The sequence below is a fragment of the Panicum virgatum genome, chromosome 2N, assembly GCF_016808335.1.
Source record: "Panicum virgatum strain AP13 chromosome 2N, P.virgatum_v5, whole genome shotgun sequence".
In the NCBI taxonomy this organism is placed as follows: Eukaryota; Viridiplantae; Streptophyta; class Magnoliopsida; order Poales; family Poaceae; genus Panicum; species Panicum virgatum.
The window spans coordinates 17,639,083-17,656,907 of record NC_053146.1 but is presented as its reverse complement, the minus strand read 5'-3'; the positions used below and the strand labels follow the sequence as shown (position 1 = coordinate 17,656,907).

The 17,825-nt window shown below is 45.8% G+C and overlaps 2 long non-coding RNA genes across 7 annotated transcripts; one reads left to right on the top strand and one right to left on the bottom strand.

Annotated features, from left to right (window-relative positions):
• The first annotated feature begins 1,270 nt into the window (after positions 1-1,270).
• LOC120659899 lies at positions 1,271-4,349 on the top strand. Of its 6 annotated transcripts, none has more exons than XR_005669264.1 (3): positions 1,271-1,961; positions 2,147-3,177; positions 3,258-4,349. It is a non-coding gene; the product is annotated as an uncharacterized LOC120659899 (long non-coding RNA). The 6 variants fall into 6 exon arrangements; XR_005669265.1 differs by having other exon boundaries at positions 2,147-3,744; positions 4,098-4,349; XR_005669266.1 differs by having other exon boundaries at positions 2,147-3,744; positions 3,846-4,349.
• Positions 4,209-5,675, bottom strand: LOC120659900. Its single transcript, XR_005669267.1, has 2 exons — positions 5,263-5,675; positions 4,209-5,145 (listed from the first exon to the last, which is right to left on the bottom strand). It is a non-coding gene; the product is annotated as an uncharacterized LOC120659900 (long non-coding RNA).
• Between the last annotated feature and the right edge of the window lie 12,150 nt (positions 5,676-17,825).

Below are 17,825 nucleotides of genomic sequence, written 5' to 3'. Positions count from 1 at the left end.
TGCTCAACATAATTGGTCTCTCTTCGAATACTCAGAGTTGCTTGATCTGCACCATGTTGGATTTCATTTTGTGTCTTCTCCTGGATTTGAACAAGAATGGCCAGAGGCCACCCACGCTTTAGAGCTGCTTGCATGTACTTTTGCCTGTCATCAGTGCTGTGTATCATCATCAATTCCCATGAATCACTTTCTACCTCCCAATTAACAAGAGTCTGGACGGTGATCACATGTGTCAATGGATCAACACCGAACCCACGGTGCAGCCACTTACATATGGAACCAAAACTCCTTTTCTAGAGGTTTATTTATGGCGCTAGATGTGCACTTAAAGGCAGAAAGATCTACTCCATTTGGCCCATACAAAACATTGTAGTCACCATAAAATACTTGAAACTGCATCTTGCTCGACATATCTGTATATTACAGAATACTTATCGAGTTATACTCTTTACTTCACTACCTTATTCAATAATCCGTAAAAACTAAGTATGAAATTCAACTATAACGTATAAGTATTCATAACTACGTGATGACACTCAAATTCTATACTGCATATGCCAAATTCTATTCTAAATCATAATTAATTTTTAACACGTCTTTAATAATACTGCAATTGTAATAATAAATGCGTAGTACTAATTTTCTAAACTAATTTACTACTACATAACTAAAAACTAAAGTATCATTAAACTCCTACTTAAATGGTTCTACTATAGCACTAATTAAATTAAATTACTCTACAATACCAATAGAAAAATACATAAACTAAATATACTAACCTGCAGATCACAAGTGCTGAATCCGGCAGGGCTTCGCCGCTTCCCTTCTCCTCACCCTTCTGTTTTTTTTTTCTGGATTTTTGGTGGAATTTTCGGGCTCAAATGAGGAGGGAATGAGTGTCGGAGGCTTATATAGCCGTGGGTACCCCAGTCGCCCGAGGGGGGGCGACAGGCCCCCTGCCGCGCCTGTGGGCGGGGCCCAGTGGTCGCCCGAGGGGGGACAGGCCCCCCTGTCGCCCGTTGGGGGGGGGGCGACAGGCCCCCCTGCCGCGCCTGTGGGCGGGGCCCAGTGGTCGCCCGAGGGGGGCGACAAGCCCCTTTGCATTTTTTTTCCCAGGGACCTCGTTGCGAATTTAAAAAAAATTACACTTAGGGTCTGTCGCCCTATGGGGGCGATCGGGGGTATTTTTAATATTTTTCAAAACGAACATATATTTTTGAAATTTTGATTTTTTTTAATATAAAAAAGAAAAAATGGCCGGCCTGCGCGCATCCCACGCCGCGCGACCTTCCTGGCGATAGCCGGCCCGAGACGGCGGCGCCCAGCCCACGATCCTGCGAAGCGAACCCTGGCCAGGCCAGGTCATGGACTCATGGCTCTCTCTCTCTCGCGGAGCGGAGATCGGCTCAGCACGTTGGAGTGGAGAAACGCAGCAGCACGTCATCATCCTGCTCATCGTCGTCGAGCGTTGCTGCGTATTGATTACAAATAGCTTTTTTTTAGTCATGTGGTGTGTTGCTTTGGGTGCCTACCTGCTGCTTGTTTGATGAAATGTCCAGGCAAGCTATGTTACACCGAAATAGAAGTTGCTATTGCTTTTAATTGATGGACTTTGATTGTTCTTGTTCCACTGTTAGGGTACTGCATAGGATGCAAAAATTGTGCCAATTGGTTTTAGTTCCTTTCGCATCGTTGACAGCTAATATTGTTTCTCCTTCGAGCATAAAGCATGGATATTTTTGTGTAGGGAATATGAGGTGTAATCCCCTATTAGTTGTGTGGCATACATGAGATTTTCATTAAGGCTTAGACCAATTTTGACACATGGTGTCTGTGCATGGTGACAGCGGCGTACGGCAGCGAGCGGCGGTGCCAAGGTGAGGTGGCCGCACTGAGGGGTTCTAATGGTACCCAGGTAGGGGCTTCTGCAATTTCCCTAAGACTGGCAAGATGGTTCTCATGTAAGTTAATTTACGTGATTTAGTTGTTATCTGTTGTTAATAGCTTTCCTGATTTAATCACTTTTACTTTTTATAATAGATAATAGATTATAGCACAACTGTAACTATGGTGATCTCAAGAATTTCTTTTCTTGGTTAACGGGACTGAACTGTGCCGTTTGAGCTAATTTGGAAAATTGATGCAGAAACTAATTTGAACCAGCCCACAAGTAGATTATCTGGCTGGATTTGGAGGCTGTGGCCCTTTCCGCGCCCCCGGCGACGCTTCTACCTGGCATCCCGTCACTACTTTTTTCTCTACCTTTTTCGCAAGAAGTTGGATAGACTAAAAAACATTTACTCTACTTTTTTCTTTGGCAAGAACATGAACTGAAATTTTGCTAGGATATGTGTGAATGGCTGAACGCTATCAGAATAGGGAATATTGAAGTACTCTTTCTGACATAGTATCAACTCTTGGATTAGTATGATGTTGGGCATTTATATGCACGCCAAGAACATCTGACATATCATCACACCCCACATGAACAATTTATGTTGCCGCCAGATTCCTACGACCTGACGCTGGCCTCGAGGTCCTCCACCTGCAGGTTTCGGCAGCAGCTCATCCCTAAGTTTCCTCTGCTTCCCGTCGTCGCCACCCCTCGCCGTCGAAGCTCCCGCGGCAGCCCCTCTCTACTGCACGAAGGGACATCAGCAGCACGTCTCCAGCTCTTGGTTGGCGGCCCTCAATCTTGGATGACTCGCTGGTGAGCCATCCGCCGGCTCAAGGTTCCCTTCTATCCTTTCCCAATCTTATTTCTGTTGTTTTGTTGAATTTCCCTCCGAGGTTCTGATGACTTATGGAGGATGTAGTCCCAATTAGGTTGCAGGTTGGCGCAGTCAGTAGATTCATGATACTTTTCCCTATTTCCTTGTTTCACCGTTCTTCATTTTTCCCTTTCCTGCTCTTGTTAGTGTACGCACCTGCCTCTGATGCTCTGACTGACTGTTGTCTCTCAGCAAGATGGGGGATCAATCGTGCTACCTATGCATTTCCTTGACCGACGAGCCAGAGGCTTTGAGCCCCCCACCCCCACCCCAACCTCAACTAGCTCTGATGCGAACTGCTCTCTTGTGGGAATTATATTTTGATTGAATTTACTACTTCAAGTCACAAAGTAAAGGTTGGATTAAATTGTCAATCCCATTGCTTTGCTAAATGAACCAGCCTTTGGTTAGTGTTCTGAAATCCTGTTGTCAGTCTCTCATCTTAACCTGCTTATTACTGAACTTCATGCTTTTTTCTTTTTGCAGATTTGTGCTTTTGATGATAATGCTAGATTAGCCATATGTTTTTGATGGATTAATGTTCCAGTGCACAATTGATATAAAAGTTGTATGCATAGGAGCCGGATCGGATGATGGTGATAGATCACTGTAGATGTGTGGTAGATTAGGACTTTAGTGTTGCAGTATTCAGTCTGTTCTCTTTGCATTTTGTTCTGCTGCCATGGAATTTAATTTCAAATGTGGCATAATGGCATCAAACATATACTATACTAGGGCCATGAATAGTTTAGCAAATAATGATTGTTCACCGCATAGGTAATTCAGTAGCTAATGCTAGAGTAAGGGCCATGAACAGTTTAGCAAATAAAAATTGTTCACCACATAGGTAATTCAGTACCTAATGCTAGAGTAGATATATTGTGCAGCAGGCCAGCTGGAAGGATTGCTTGCTGGAGTTGCTTGATAGCAGGAGATCGCACGTTCTGGAGCCTGGAGGAGTTGCTTTTTTGCTGTAATGTTTTTTTAGTTTAATCTGCAGCTAGTACCATTGAATACTAGATCATATGGCTTATTTTGTACTTCTATTAAGGACACTACATTTTTTAACATTAGGTGGCTTATCACCCCCACTCAATCTTTGCATACGAAGTATCTTTTGAGCTGAACTCTAGTCATCTGCTCCATTACACATGGGAATATTTGCGACAGGTTTTTTATGATTCACTCAATATACAAGGTAGCTAGATTTTTGCATCTATGCATGTCATTACTTGTGAGGAAGTAACAAATTCCAAGAGTTCAGTTTTTTTTCACATGTGACATTATCTGCGAAAATGTTCTCTTGTTATATTGTTCCTATTGCAGGTGGCAATGACTAAGATGAGGTCGCAAGGAAACTGCAAGAGTGGATACACAAGCATAGATTGCAGAGCGAGCTCAGCATGATATGTCTCTGACAACGATGATACTGTATCATTTAGGTGGACACATTCAACATTTTGTTTTCCTGAAACTTCAGTCTCCAAATGGCAACGTGTACGGGTCAGAAGCTAGCTGAAAGAACGGCTACTCTAATTTTCGTGTTGACACATGGTATATTGGTATTATTTGTGATCAGATCAGTCTTTTTTGTGTGTGTGTCACAGTGTGTGTGTGTGTGTGTGTTCACTTCCTTCATTTTGAATCAGATGGTCTTGAAGCCTGCATGTCTCTCCATTATCTATGAGGCTTCTCATGCGGCTAGTAGATTGCCAGGTTTTGAGTTGAATCATGTAAATAGAGATAGGAATTTAGGAGCCGATGATCTTGCACAGATGGCGAAGCACCTGAACCACAGTGCTGTGCGGCGAGGCTGTTATCCTAACTCTATCGAGCAGTTGATTGCTCTTGATTGTAACATTTCCATGAGTAATCAATAAAATCTCTCTTTACTCTTTACTAAAAAAAAAGCTTCTGCAAGCTCCCCTTAAGCTCAAATAGTTTGTGCTGATAAAAAAAGATATCAGTAACTTAAATAAGCCTGTGCAGCACGCAATTAACTAAACAATATTCTGGTGCAAGTGCTTCTAGTAGATGAAATAATTGTTTCCTGATTTATGATCAAGTCATACTTTTATTGTTTCTTGTTTCTATAACTGCCGTGGAAATGACTGAAGGTTAGCTTTTACACACTTGTGAGGCTGGCATGTATTAAACATAGATATATAATACGATCGCAGACTCCGGCGAGCAGCGTCAGGTCTCCAAGTCTCCGGCTCCGGCGAGTGACAGGAAGATGAACCTGTCTAGATGGTAGTCGACGGGACTGGACGCATGATTGTGGAGTCTTCTTTTTCTAGATTCGCCTGATTATTGAGTCTCCCACGCTGGCTTCTACCATCACCGGAAAGTTGAGTTTAGATCCTTGCGTCACCTAACAAGATATGAACCGAAAATAAAAACTACATGGTAAATTAAGATAGCTCCTTGCGTCTCGTAACCAGATACGAGCAGAAAATTCTAGCTAGCTTCTTGAGAGGGACGGGAAGACCTTGATCGCAGATGGGAGCGAGATCGCAAAGGGGAGCGAGGAAAAAACAGGTCCGCGGATAGCCCGTGCACGCTGCCACCGGCTTCGTTCACGGCGTGGCTTCTATAGCTCCGTGGAAGGGCGTCGCAGATGTTGACGCTCGAAGGAGAAAAGGATGTGCTTGCATCAGGCTTCACCCACAGAGGGTAACGGATCGATTTTACCATACCTATTGTCGAGCTAGAGACGGGGACGCAGGTTCCGGCGACTGTCGACGCTACGTACTCGGCGAACGACGGCAGCCAGCGTCGAGCTCTCCGCTCTCTCGGGGAAGGATTGCTCGGTCTTCACGGCGTCTGGCTGATGGCCCTGGATCGCAGGGGCGCCGGCGATTGCGTGAAGCAGAGGAACGGAGAAGAAAACCAAGCGCCACCTCCTGAGGGAGGAAAACCGGGAGCGGTTGGGTGGAGAAAAAAACCAGGAAAACCGGCGCTTGCTCGCCTGCCTCCCGCTAGCGCGGACATTGGGTGCCTGGCTCGGAATTTTTTTTATTTTTATATTTTTTTCGATTTATCAAAAATATATGTGGCTATTTTTTTTTTCAAAAATGTCACCCTGCCGCCGGTTGGTTTGGCGGTAAGGACTTACCGCCGGATGAACCGGCGGTAACATCCTTGGCCCACGGCCCATGGAAGCTACCGCCGTTTGATCCGGCGGTAGCTCCTTACCGCCAAACCAACCGGCGGTAAGTGCTACCGCCGCGCTGTAGCCCGGCTATAGCCGGCTGCTACAGCCGGCTGTAGCTGACCTGTAGATGGCAGCGCCCTACCGCCGTTTGAAACGGCGGTAGGTGTTCCCACAATTTATTATTAATTATTTTATATGCTTTCACTGCTGTAATTAATTGTATAATTATTTTAAAGACTGTCTGAAGTGTAATTATTTTTTTTATGTTTAGAGAAATTTCAGAAAATAATAGAGATAACAGCGGAGGTTAAGAAAATATTGTTTATAAATTTATACAAATTAGATTTAACTCTAATAGTCTGTGACAATATAATTTCATGAGATATTCATGAGTTTCAATTACGATTTCGATGTCCTGTCACCTTGCATCAGATTCTTCTGCACCCCCGCTATAATTAAAAATGTGGGAGTACCTACCGCTGTTTGAAACGGCGATAGATATGCGTGAACCATGCCTATAGACCAAATAGCTCCATCTATAAATAAAACATCGCCCCATCTCATATGAAGTCAGTAGCCATCTCATACGAAGTCTTTAGTCATCCACGCACGGCCACCATGTCTTCCTCTGGTTCTACCTACATTCCGTGGAACAAGATTAGAGAACCTGTGCCTCAAGGAGTGCAGGTTCCAATGTGCTTCTGCGGTTCGTTGTGCAAGCTGATGGAGTCCAAAGTTTTGGGTGATGACTTCGGCAGGAGGTTCTTCATGTGTGAGAACTACGAGTTCGATCCGCCAAAACGCTACGGCAAGGACAAAGCGAAGGTATCACCTCGCACTATCTAGTTTGCGCCTTCGGAGTTCAGTATGTTAATTCTAACTCGGCTTGGAAATAGAGTCCACCACCTCTTTGTGATTTCATACAGTGGCTGGACACGGAGCAATCGACCGAAACTAAGGAACACGTTGAGCGCCAAGCAAGGTGGGCTGCGGAAAGGTGGCAGCGAATGCTGCAAGAGGAAAAAATAGAGGAGAAGCGCAAGAAAGATAAAGAAGAGATCGAAAAGAGGTTCGCAGAAGTTGAACGTCGGCAGGCGGAGGAGCGTGAAGCTGATAGGGAGAGGAAGCGAGAGAGGGCCCGCCGTGCGAAGGAGGCGGGACCTGAGGCTATTAGGAAGGGGAAGTATCCTCGGTGCACTCAGTAGATGACTATCATGTAATGTTCAAATTTCATATTCCCTAAGGCATGTTAGGTCTAGATGGAACACGACGTTAGCGTGTTCCATGTACATGCCAGTGCAATTGTTATTGTAATTTCAATCTCAAATTAATCGGCATTGTGTAATTTGTACTAGCTGCAACTAAATTATTCAGAAGCATTGCCCTACAAATAAACTTTTCAGACCGACGCGATAACAACTCCATTGGCATATATCGGCCAGTACACACAATAAAAACAATGAAAACAATCACCGTTCAAACATGGAACACAAATTAAATAGTGGTCCACACAATTCAACGCACAGAACACATGACATGGCATGTCAGGACCTGTTGCAAACTACGGTAACGAGGTCCAATACTAAACCTAACATGCCTTAGGTAATTCGAACAAACGTTACATTATTTATTCAGACGTAGCAGTACAACATCAATCATTCACGGGCAGTACCCTTATCATGTCCCGCGATGTCTGGTTTTGCACGCTCGCCTTTGCGTAAATCTTCATTCACCTTCTTTAACCACTCCATATATTGCTGATCACGATGGGTGATCCACGTATCAATCCACTCATGGAAATGACACCAATGAGTATGCGTGTCATCACCAGCGTACTTTTGCAAACAAGAAACGATTCAAAATTAATAAAAATAATAAAAGCATATTTACAAATTAATCTATACCTGTGATGTTGCACCTCTTTTTTGGACTTCCTCGATATTCTTGCAACACCAATATCTCTGGCCAAAAGTCTCGTAATCACGAGATATGTTCGGAACACAACACATTTGGCAATAGCAATCTGGTGGCTCTACACCTTTCGGCCATACCTTGCAATCTGTAATACATCTATTGGGATCGTTAGGAGAGGGTCCAAAATTAGCCTCCATTTCCCGACGGAAAGCTGCCCGGGAGAATGAGGAGCTCATAGCTGTTTGGTTGGGCTAATTAAAAAAAATTGGAAACTGAATTGCAAGTCTGTGCTCTCGGGAACCACAAGGTGCTCTTTTATAGACGCAGGGCTGCTTGCATGTCCAAGCACTTTGAACACAGATATTATCTCTCACTGCTCCACAGTCGTCCACGGTTCTGCACTCGCACGCTCCACAGTGCGCACTCATTCCACTAAAAACAACAACAGGACATCTCACTGCTCATACCATCAGTACTCGCACGCTCCACAGCGTTCACTGCTACCACTTTAAACACGGATTATTGCATCGACCTACTCATCGCATCGCCCACTGTAAACTCGTCGTACTGTCACTGCATCGACCTACTCGTGATTATTGCACTACCCTGACACCTCCCATCGCCCGGAACACAACACGGTACCGGCGTAATCGTCACAATGTTAACCATAGGAATTACATCATAATACAACGTTAATGAAACACACAGCAGAAATGCAGTGGCATGGCAGAACCCGTTGCAACTACGGTTAACAGATTCTGATCTAAACTAACATGCCTTAGGTAATTTAAAAAAACCCAACAAATACAACGATGTAGCATGTCACTTGTACTAGGCAGTCCTAATAGCCATACCCCCACGTAGCAAACTGCGTTGAGCCTTCTCCGCAGTATCCACCCATTGCAGGTTGCGCAGGCGGTGGTGCCGGAGGGGCAGGGCCCTTGTTCTTATGACAAGGGCAGTTGCAGTAAGGAATAGTGCAAGGTTCATCTTGTGAAGCGGCAGCATTGCTGGTATCATCATCTTCAACGTCTTTGTTACCCTCGCTCACTTCCTCGTAATGGTTCACCTTGCACTCCAGATCAAAGATCTTTATCTGGAGGTACTCGATGAACTCCTGAACTGAATCAATTGGTGCAGGATCGACCCACCTGGTAAACCCACAGTTTTCTGGAGCATCTGAAGACTGCAAAACAAATTTCATGTAAGGTGTCTCAATGAAGATAAAGAAATAAAACAACTAAGCATTACCCATGCGTGTGGGCATTTGAAGAAACGCCGACCGCCATCCATCCCGTCGGTGCACATCTGCACTAAGCAGTCCTCACCAAGTCTGCATTTTGGCCATGTTTCTCTACGGTTATCGTATTGTCGAAGAGAAGTTTCATTGGTAAATTCAGTCTTGTGCTGTGGCGGAAACTCAAACACTGGTTCCGGAAAGGAATCAGGTCCAAGAGGCCCCTCCCATATTATGGGGTCTCCCTTTCTTCCCCCTTTTCCTTTCCCAAAACCGTAGTAATTCTTGCCGCTAGACCCACCTCCAGACATTGGGTATACAATGAGCTTTGGTGTTTGAGTGGTGCTGGGAGTTCACAAGCTTGTGAGTATTTATAGGCGCACAAAGGTCTGATACCTGGAGTGTGGAGTGTAAATGCACATGAAAAGCCTACTGTATTCGCACGCTCCACAGCGCTCACTCCTACCACTTTAAACACGGACACGACCTCTCGTTGCTCTTGATTTGTACCCTCGCACGCTCAACACCGCTCACTCCTCCCACTTTAAACAACGACACGACGTCTCACTGCTCATGACTTCAGCACTTGCACGCTCCACAGCGATCACTCGTGATTATTGTACTGCCCCGACATATCCCATCGCCCGGAACACTACACGGCACCGGCCTAATCGTCATAATTTCACTGCACGGACATATACCATCGCCTGAAACATTGCACCGGCCTACTCATCATAATGGTACGTAATGGACACATCGAATCATAGTCTGCACATGCATACATAACATAGTATGACGGAACAAAGTAATTAACAAGCTACAACCTGTAAACTAGATGCGTCCGCGCTTGCCCCCTCTCCTCCTGCCACGTCGCTCTGCCGCCTGGCACGCCCTAGTGTGGTGATGCGAGTACGTCAGTGGCTCCGGCGGGATGGTCTGGCGAGTGGACCGACGACCCTGCTCAGGAACAGGCGTCTGCTCCACCTGTCTGAAGTCCTGCGTCGCGAGTGGGGCACCCCCCAGCTGTGAAGTGACGACGACCTCCTGCGTCGGTGCAGAAGAGAAGAACGTGTTCACCCACTCCATCTGTGCGAGGTCGTCCACCTCCTGAATCTCCTCGTCGTCGTCTGTCCCTCCCACCTGCCGGTACTCTGATTCACAAACTTCAATCCATCAATATTCAATTAAAAATTCCCTTGTTACCGCAAATTAACAACTGGTCTTAGACGTACCTAAATCGTGTATTGGACGACGAAGAGACGAAGATCCAGCGCTGTAGGGATCCATCGACGAAAACAGCGACGAGCCGGGCACTACACGAATAAGAAGTACAAGTTAATGAATAAAGTTTTACATGATACGGTATTGTAAGTGAAACGAGGTTAGATTACGATTTACCTGCCGAGTACAAATGTGCCGGTCGCGGCACGTACGTGGGCCGAACTGCAGAACCCGAAGGTGTCGCCATCGTGTCAGGTGGCGGTGGCGGTGGCGGTGGACCTGACTGTGCCGCGGGTGCAGACCGTCGTGACGATGGACCGGTCACAGGAACCGGCCCCGAACTGCGGGGTGGGAGGAAGGTGTCGTCCTCACGACAGGTCACGGCTCGTCGGAATCGCTTGCACATATCGACGATCTTCTGCAGCGTGCTCTGGTGCTGGGCGGGCGTCATGTCATGGTACTGGCCCATACTCGACGAAGCCTCGGACTCAATCGCTCGTATGACATCGTACTGTACCGAGAAAGTAGTAACATCATATGCAACCAGTTTTTTTTACTGCAAAATCAATCAGAGAAACGTACCGCTATGGCGAAGTTCTGGTCTCGAACTACGGGGTATGTCTCCGACACCCTTGCGGCCTCGATCGGAGCCTCTGGTGGAACGTGCACGACACGTGTGCGTCCTCAGCAGGTACCACCGTAGGTAGTCCGCGAACGCCTCATCGCTGTGTGGCCGATCCTCGAAAACGACGTCGTCGAGGGCCGCGGCCCAAGAGTCGACGTAAGGACGGATCTTGTCGGCCCACCGCGAGCCTGGTGGCTGACCCTGCCATGTCCACCTATAATAGAAAGCTTGAGCGATTCAATGCTAAATGGTAGGTTAAAAAAATGATGAATTATTAACAGAACTATTTATTCGGTACCTGTGGACGTGGGCCTCCACTGAGTGCACAATCGGGACCGGGGTCTGCTGGTAGAGACCGAACTGCCTCATAACCCGGTGAACGTGGTACTCCTCGACGTGAATGTCGTAAAGGATCGGCTTCCTCGTCATCCAGTACTCGTGATCTCGCAGGCATAAGGACGAAAGACCGCTCGGTGCCCGGGCGTAAATGTCGGCTGCAGTGTACGGAGTCCACCTCACGTCCGTGTCCACAAGGGCGTCAAACTGTCCAACGAAGTCGTGGTATGACTTCCTCGTCTGCACACCGACCCAAGAAGGCTGCATAATGAAAAAATAAGTTAACTGATAAATCGTACATTTGTGCACGCATGTAACAATAAGTAAAACAAATGATGTAACGTACCCTCCTGAGGCACCACAACAAACCCATCGTAGGTCTGTCGACGTCGTCGTGGTCTGCGGACAGCTGGACGTACGGCTCGAAGTCCATCTCTGGCCTACCGACGGGAAAGCGCTCGTAAGACCAGAGCTGTAACAGTAGAGGACACCCAACAAAAATGGGCTCCTCTGCTGAGACCTTCGTCACGCCCGTGCAAAGACCCCTGTAACTCGCAGCCAAAACAGCAGAACCCCAGCTGAACTGTGGCATCTCGTGAAGTGGAGCGTCAGCTATCGACCTCGCCAAAGGAATGAGCTGTTTGGGGCACGAGTCACCCTGCGAGCTGCGGAACATGACCCAGCCGAATAGCCACAGTAAGTAGGCCTCGAAGTGCCTGGCAACCGTAAAGTCATCTGCGTCTGCCCTCATGTAGTCCGCCTTCAAAATGATACGAGTCGTCAATGCAAATACGTACCAATATAAGTACGGAAAGAATCAACATTTATGTACTCACACTAAACTGTAGAAGCCACCTCTTTGTAGGTCCATGTGCGTGGTTCGCAGAAAAGGGCCGGTACAGCAACGCTTGCTCGTTGCGCTGAACCCCGGCGAACCGCTTGCTCGGTACGGCAAGCTTTGTTGTAGCTAATTTTATATTTAAACTCCTCCTCAACAGCACAAATGATTGACTTAGGTTCATAACTAGGATTGTCCACAATCAAAGGGTACATGTAGTTAGCTATGAAACCAGCACTGAGGTTGCGGTGCTGTGGTTCTAATTGCTCAAGCAGGCATGTGTGCTCCACAATTTTTTTAACCTCCCAGAAATCCTGCCACTTGCCCATAGAAGCATACACCCTGAAAGGACATTCGCTTCTCACACAACGCACGTCATATGTTCTCGGACTGCTCTTGACAACTTTGAACTGTCTTTGCAAAGAGAGAGTCGACCAACGTTTTATAGCTTCCTTCATGTTGTCACTGTTGGCATACACCGAACCGATGCATACCTCATTTTGCCTGTACTCCCAAGGCACCGCTTCACCTTCATTTACACTTAATTTTGAAAAATCATAACCGGACCAGTTGTGTGGGACATGATAATCTTCGTCATCATCATCATCATCCAAGGAGTCATCATTCATTGCATTGTGCTGTTCTTCACCCTCCCTCTGAAACTCTTCAACTATCTCTGGAATGTTTTCCCCTTCATCAGCCTGACCAGTTGCTTGACGAGGTTCGTGTGCAGCATGTCTATAATCTTCTAAAATCTCGAGTTCACCACCTTCTTCATGAGATTCATGCATCGTCTCAGTTTCTTCCGATACTATATCTCCCTGCCCTTCATGATCCCCGCCCGCTTCAATTCTTAAACTAATCTTCTCGAATGCTTGAACAAACAACACAAGCGGTAAGCCTCGGCTACTACTTATATTGACATAGTTTCTCCAGTTTTGCGTCCCTTCGAGTGGCAATAGCTCCCAAAATACTGGTTCCCTTCGACTGACCACTGCCATGACAGAGATCTCATGTTCATCTCGACTAAGGCCGAAAGCTTTAAATAGCCAATTGGATATTGAAATCCAAGTCCTCTCTCCAGCTCGGGGTATTTCCAAGTCCCCATCTTGGAAATTCAAATGGCGGTTAGGCCCGGCCCACCACGGCCCACGGCGGAAGGATCCTACCGCCGGTTCATCCGGCGGTAACAACCTTCCGCCGGATGAACCGGCGGCTGGGTGACATTTTTGAAAAAAAAAATTCACGAAATATATTTTTGATAAATCGAAAAAAAATACAAAAATAAAAAAACTCGCCTGGCTCGGGTACGGAATAGGTAGGAATTAGCCCTGTCCTATATATATATAAATATATATATATACATATATATACATACATATATATATACATACATATATATATACATACATATATATATACATACATATATATATACATATATACATACATATATATACATACACATACATACATACATATATACATACATATATACACATACATATACATACATATACATATAGATACATATATATGTATGTAGATATATATATATACACACACACAAGCGCTATTCTACACCCTAGGTGTAGAATAGGAATCTACACCTAACCAACCCAACCCAACCCAACCCAAACCAAACCAATCCGGTTCCCACCCTTCGATCCAACCCGTCCCCAACCTGTCCAGCTTCTGCGTTCCGCGAGCACGAGACGCGAGCGCGCGGAGCGCGCGAGCGGCGAGTGCGAGACCTCCCGCACCGGGGGCGCGCGGACCGGCGGGGGCAGAGGCCGCGGCCGCGCACGGGCCTGCGGTGTGCCGCGCGGGGTGGAGGTTGTGGCGGAGCGAGCGGCGGCGGCGGGGCGGAAAACGACGCGAGCGCGAGCCATGAGCCGCGCGGAGCGTGGCGAGAGGCAAGCGCGAGAAGTCGCGCAACGCTGGGAGCTGCGGGGCGGCATGCACGGGGAGCAGCGGCGTGGCCTCGCGAGGAGCGGAGGCGGCATGGGTGCAGCCGCAGGGGCTCGCTGCACGGAACGGTCGTGGACCAGCAGTCGCGCAGCAGGGAGCGGTGACCGCAGCGGCCAATGGGCGCAGTGCCGCGGTGGCGGCGGCTCGGCCTTCCCGGGAGCAGCGGAGCAGCCTCCCAGGGAGCGGCGGCCGCGCGGAGTGACAGCATCGCGTGGGACGGCGCAGCCTGCTCGGAGCGGCGGCCGGGGCGGGAGTGGCTGCAGGCGAGCGTAGCCCGCAAAAATCGCAGCTCGCGTAGAGCAGTGTGGAGCAGAGCCAGGAGCACGCGCATGCTGCGAAATTCCACTGATTTGATTTGCTGTGATTTGTAGATAATGGCATCTGCCATAGTAATTGAGCTCTTATCACCGACGATTTCACTGCCACACTGATTTGAGGGAATAGTTTTCTATTCGTGTGTATTTTGATCCATCAAATTCAGTAATCTACCTCCGCTCAAAAATCTCTATATTTTGTTAGTAAATGCACTCCGTCAAACCGACATGGCAAAAAATTATTTAAGATGCGTTGTATTGTTCCAGTAATGCGTTTTTGTAGTTTCACTAGTGACAATTACTAAACTATCTCAATATCATGTAGTTCAGTAGTCCAATATTATCATTGGTGATATATCAAAAAGTCACCAATAGTCTGGTAGTAAAAATATAAAATTACTCAAGCTTCATCTTGGAATTCGAAAAAATTACCAAAGCATATTACTTCTTCACTTAGTAAGTGAGCTACCACTCCTGTCCTATCTTCTCTTCATATGTTTTTCTATGATTAAGTTCAGTAATTGGCGGTATGGTTTTTAGTTTTGTTCTTAGCTATCGAGATCAGTATTCGGATCTAAAATGGTTCAGTAAAAATGGCCTATTCTCTAAGATCCAGCAACTGGATGCATTGCTGTCAGTAATTGCTGAGCGTGTATGGGAATATGTGTTTGAATTACTGAATTACTTGAGATGTGCACAGAGTTGGTATACACATGGTTCTTGGGTGCTTGTATTACTGAAAATACTAGATCCAAGTAATTACTGAGCATGTATGACAGAATTGTGTGAATTACTGAATTAGTTGATCCGATGACATGAAAAATTACTGACATAGTATACATATGTCAACGTGCCTGGAGGCGGCCGCGTGTTATCTGTACTGAGGTGAGCATGTTGGGGTGTGGAAATTACTGAAAAAGCTTTCACTAGGGTTTGAAGTATCTGGCACTTGATATGCAGGTTTGAAGACATATGGGTAGGCATTACCGGATCACAAAAAAATTCTATGGATTTGTTCGATAAATGGGCTTCGATGTATGGAATAACTTAATCTATATATGCATAGGCATGACTGGACGTACATAAAAATTGCCGATACTTACTGACTACTGGATCTGCATGAGAAAATACTGAACATCTGGAAGGTACACCTTTGTTGATTGCAAAAAAATGATTTATGAAAATAAGGTGTTGGTGAACCTGAAAAAATTACTGGATGTATATATTACTGAATAACTTGATTGCTGAATACAAGCATCTGCTGAATATTTATTTTATTACGGAGTCTCTCAGTTACTGAATCCAAAAACACTTGAACTATTGCAACAATTACTGCCCTTCATGGAATCCTAAATCCATCCAATGTACAAAAAAAATTCTAAATAACTAGATCTCCAAATTACTGAATACATCAAACAAAAAAAGTGTAGGTGAAAAGTCCCAAGTCACCAAAAACATAAGGAAAAAATACTGGATGTACATAAAAAGAAAATACTGAATAACTGATCTTCATATTACTGGATCGAAGAAAGTACATGGTGGGTTACTGGAAAAATCATTCACCAAAAACCTGAGAAATTACTGGAAAAAAGTGCATAGTACTGAAAGCTAGTTCTCTGGATTATTGAATCCAAGAATATACATATAGTTGGGTGGTTACTACACATATGTACACATATTAGTTATGTTTAACTATCTCATGTAGCCTCCAAAACACAAAAACACATAAAGTCTAAAAAAAAGTTCAGTAGTATCATTGTCGTATGCATGATCCGATGAGTTGGGAAGGGGTGCAATGCCCACATGAATCTGCCACCAGTTAAACTCTGAGAAAGATCATTGAGAAAAACAGAACAAAAGACCGGCAGGATACTGAATTACTTGGTTGTTGGTTTACTGAGAATAAATGAAACGCTGCATAGAATTAATAGGTTACAGAGAATTATATAGTATTACTGGGGTATTGAGGGATTACTCATATATGTAAGTATTAATGAATTATTAAATACAAGCATCTGCTGAATATTTATTACTGAATAACTGGATTAATGAATGCAAGTATCTGCTGAATATTTATTACTGAGTCTCTTGGTTACCGAATCCAAATATATGAACTATTTAAAACAATTAGTAGGCATGAAAATACTGATTAGATGGATCTATTGATTACTTAACCTACGAATGCATATAAAAAATTCGTGAATGACTGGATCTTCGGATTACTGAATCCATTCAATGTAAAAAAGGAGTCTCCATGTTACTGAGTCTCTCAGTTACTGAATCCAATTACTGAATATTTATTACATAAAAGAACTACTGAATAACTCGATCTCCCTGTTACTGAATCCAAGCATGAACATGGTGTGTTACTAGAAAAACAATTCATCAAAAACCTGAGAAATTACTGAAAAAGTGCATAATACTGAATAGTTAGTTCTATGGACGAGGCGATGAGTCGAAAAGGGTGCCATGCCCACGATGAACCTGACGGAAAAGAGAAACAAAAAGAAACAATTCATCAACAAGCAGGAACTACAGAACGCAGTGGAGGGGAGAACCGCGCACACCCAAATTGCGCAGCCAGGCAGCTCCCGATTTGAGCCATTGGCGTAGATCAGCAGCCCTGCCGCCTGTCCGGGTAGCCACGCTCCCTGCTCCCGCCGCGCTCGTGCCGGCCACGCGACCGCTGCTCGAGGCTGCTCGAGGCCGCACGAGCCGGCTGCGCTTGGGGCCGCCCGCCTCCGCCGCTCGCCGTTGCTGCCACTCGGGCCGGCTACGCGAGCTCCACTCGTGGGCTGCGCTCCCAGCTGCGTTCGGGGCCGTCCGCCTCTGCCGCTCGCCGCCGCCGCCGCCACCAGGCGGGATTTCTGCGTTGGGGGAAAAGAAGCAGCCAATCAGGGTTGGGTTGGGTGGTGGTGGGGCACGTGGGGGTTAATGGGTGTCTGGGTTTGGGTGGTGTGCGGGTCAGCCGGTCAGGCGCGCGGGGTTGAGAGGTTTGCGGGTCGAGTGCGCGGGCTTGGGTGGGTTGGATGTTGGGTGTAGAATACTAATCTACACCTAGGGTGTAAAATAGCACATATATATATATATATATATATATATATATATATATATATATATATATATATATATATATATATATATATATATATATATATATATATAGCACATAAACATTGCAATATATGTAGCATCAGATAGCATTAGGGGCCTCCTAAATAGCACATAAACACATGGTCACAACATCATCCAGTTCCACAAAAGCAGCCATGAAACATAGCATTGGGGTTCATAGTTTCCCAACAAAACAGCAACACAAGTTTAGCTAAACATAACAGTTTGGCATGAAGAACATCATTTTTTTGCCTTCCTTGGAGTGATCTTCTTCTTCACAGCTAACTGCTTCGGACGGGGGGGGGGGGGGGGGGGGGGGGGGTGACT